The sequence below is a fragment of the Hemitrygon akajei genome, chromosome 14 (genome assembly GCF_048418815.1).
Source record: "Hemitrygon akajei chromosome 14, sHemAka1.3, whole genome shotgun sequence".
NCBI lineage: Eukaryota > Metazoa > Chordata > Chondrichthyes > Myliobatiformes > Dasyatidae > Hemitrygon > Hemitrygon akajei.
In genome coordinates, this window is record NC_133137.1 from 88427317 (window position 1) to 88430987 (window position 3671).

General features: G+C 43.1%; 1 pseudogene; it reads left to right on the forward strand.

Moving 5' to 3' along the window:
- Positions 1-2818: 2818 nt before the first annotated feature.
- Positions 2819-3427, forward strand: LOC140739018 (ferritin heavy chain B-like; annotated as a pseudogene).
- Positions 3428-3671: the final 244 nt, after the last annotated feature.

A 3671-nucleotide genomic window follows, 5' to 3' on the forward strand; every position in this document is an offset into this window, starting at 1 on the left:
AGGGGATTATGTAAAAATACTAGCCTGCATAGGGAAGTTAGACCACAAGAAGAACTAACAATTCTATACTCCTATTCAACATTATATTGATGATCAGATTGAAATAGATGAATTTCTTACAATGCTTGAGCGAGTGAATATGGAATTGAGCTGAGGGGCAGGTTTTTAATTCTAAGGGTGATGTACATACGGAATGAGCTGCCAGAGGAAGTGGTACAACTACAAAATTTAAAAGACATTTGGAGAGACACATGGATAGGAAAGGTTTGGAGGGATCAGGCCAAACACAGGCGAATGGGACTAGCTCAGGTAGGCAACTTGATCGGCACAGACATCCTTTCTAATCCATGTGGGTAACTCGATACCTTGGACTATGATTCAGTCTCTTCAAAGGAATATACTGTGCTCTACTGTTCTAGATTCTAAACTGGAGCACCCAAAGGAAACACACATGATCACGGGGAGAATGTACAAACTCCTTACAGACAGCGGCAGGATTGAACCTGGGTCACTGACACCGTAATAACGTTACGCTAATCGCTAAGTTAGCATGCCAACCCCAGTGCTCTCTAGCTCATTTCCCCAATCCCTGTGTGCATTCACCCTATGTACGTCCCTCATGATTTTATACCCTCATTCTCCCAGTGTCCAGGTCCCAACCTGCCCAACTTCCTTCAATAAACTCCGTCCCTCAAGTCCTGGCATCATCCAAAGATTGTATAAGGTGATAAGAACATAAGAAATAGGAGCGAGAGTAGGCCATCTGGTCCATTGAGCCTGCTCTGCCATTCAATAAGATCGTGGCTGATCTGGCCATGGACTCATCTCCACCTACCTGCGTTTCCCCATAACCCTTAATTTGCCTGGCAGCTTCCTCTGGTGATGCAGTCAGAGCTCAAATAATTTTGCACGTGGAATGAGCTGCCAGAGGAAATGATAAGAGGGCGGTACAACTACAGAATTTTAAAGACATTTGGAGAGATACATGGATAGGAAAGGTTTGGAGAGATCAGGCCAAACACAAGCAAATGGGACTAGCTCAGGTAGGCGACTCAATGGGCACAGACATCCTTTCCAATCGATGTGGGTAACTTGATGCCTTGGACTATGATTCAGTCTCTTCAAAGGAGGAGGGATGGTGGATGAATCAGTGGAAAGTTAATGAACATGTAAGAGGAAGGTGGTGACAGAGAAGTGGATTGAGGAATGGGACTGATAGGATTTCTCTGAGTGCTGATATGGATTCAATGGGCCAATGGCCTTCTACATTGCAAGAAGATTTAAGAAATCTTGCATTAGCACTGATGGCCAGAATAGTGAAAAATTTCTCCAAACCTTCCCAAATATCTGTTGGAACTCAAAAACCTTGATCAAACAGTACTATATTTCTAATGCATTTGCAACAATTTGTAATATTTTATGTAGATGTATCTTCAAGGGAAAGGACATGGCAAAGGAAGAGTATGGGACTGGCATACACTCAGTCAATCACTCTTTTAGGTACACCTGTACATCTGTTCGTTAACACAAATATCTAATTAGCAAATCATGTGGCAGCAACTCAATGCATAAAAGCATGCAGACATGGTCAAGAGGGTCAGTTGTTGTTCAGACCAAACATTAGGATGGGGGAAAAATGTGATCAAAGTTACTTTGACTGTGGAATGGTGTCAGATGGAGTGATTTGAGTATCACAGAAACTGCCGATCTCCTGGGATTTTCATACACAACAGTCTCTAGAGTTTACAGAGAATAGTGTGAGAAACAAAAATCTGTAAGCTATCCCCGTGATTATGCGGGTTTCCTCCGGGTGCTCCGGTTTCCTCCCACATTCCAAAGCCATACAAGTGAGGGTAGCTTTGTTTGCGCCAGAGGTGTGGCTCACTTGTGTTGGTCCCAGTGCACGCTCGGACTGTGTAGGATGCAAATGACACATTCCACTGCCTGTTTCGATGTACAGATGACAAATAAAGCTCATCCTGTAGCTTTACCTCTTCCTCCAAACTCCAAATAAACTGCCTTGTATTCCTTTTCTCTCTTGAATTTCACACTATACTCCAGCTATGTATCAATCCTGGATATGGTAGGGCCCATCAGTGTTAGCTGCAACATTACTGGGCTTGAAGTTTCAGGACCACTGGTGCTGTAGAGCGACGGTGTTAACTGCTATGCTATCCTGCTGCCCATTTATAATTTCTACTCCTAGTTTTGTCTTATTGTTACTACTTCATGCACAGACAAGCCAGATATAGTATGAAGGAGTGACATTTACATTGGTTTTGTGGCGTACTCTTCATGCATAATAAGTATAATAGGTCCTGGTAGATTCCTATTTCTTCATGACTGGGATAGATATAATAGTGAAAATGGAAGTATTAATTCTGTAATGTTACAGCACCATCTGTTTAGACCCGAGGGTAAATCAGTTGAAGGAATGGGAATTCATGTGGATCAGAATTCCTTGAGATTTAAATTCACTTTTAAGTAGAATGCCTTAATTTAGAGAGAGACAATGCAGGATGGGTCCTCCAGTCCAACAAGCCACACCACCCAATAAACCAAACAAAAACACAAAATGCTGGCAGAACTCAGCAGGCCAGACAGCATCAATGGGAGGAGGTAGCGACGACGTTTTGGGCCGAAACGTCGTCACTACCTCCTCCCATAGATGCTGTCTAGCCTGCTGAGTTCTGCCAGCATTTTGTGTTTTTATTTATTTCCAGCATCTGCAGATTCACTCATCGTGCCACCCAATAAACCACCTGTCTTTTAGGAGCTTCCCCAGGTGATAGAAAGTTGTAATTGTCCACCGAACAGGATGGCTTCCCAAGTTTGTCAGAACTTCCACCAGGAATGTGAAGATGCAATCAACAGGCAGATTAACATGGAGCTCTATTCCTCCTATGTTTATCTCTCCATGTCCTTTTACTTTGACCGGGATGACATTAGCCTACATCACTTCTCCAAGTTCTTCAGGAAGCAGTCCTATGAGGAACAGCATCATGCCGAGAAATGGATGGAATTCCAGAATCTGCGAGGAGGCCGGATTGTGCTGGAGGACATCAAGAAGCCAGAGCAGGATGACTGGACCAATGCTCTGGAAGCGATGCAGAGAGCCCTGCAGATGGAGAAGGACATGAACCCTGAGTCTCCTGGATCTGCACAAGCTTTCCACTCAGCATGGTGACCCTCATCTGTGTGATTTCCTGGAGAGGAACTATCTGGATGAGCAAGTGAAGACGATCAAGAAGCTTGGAGATTACGTCACCAACCTGAGGAGACTGGGCGCCCCCGAGAATGGCCTGGGAGTGTACCTGTTTGACAGACTGTCCCTGGAGGAGAAGGATTAGAAGGACTTCATGTCATTACCTGTTAAAATTGTAAAATCAAACTCTTTATTTGTGTGAATCTTAACTTGACTAACTCAAAGGTATTGGAATGGTATATCAACTGAAATAAACGTCAAAATACTTAAAGAAAATTTTTTTTTTAAATTTTTTTAAAAATTAAAAATAAACCACCTGTTTAACCCCAGCCTAATCAATAGCCAATTTATCTACTAACTGGTATGTCTTTGGAATGCGGAAGGAAACCCATGCGACCAAGGAAACTCACGCACTCACCGGAAAGATATACAGTACAAACTTCTTACAGACAGTGTTAGAACTGAA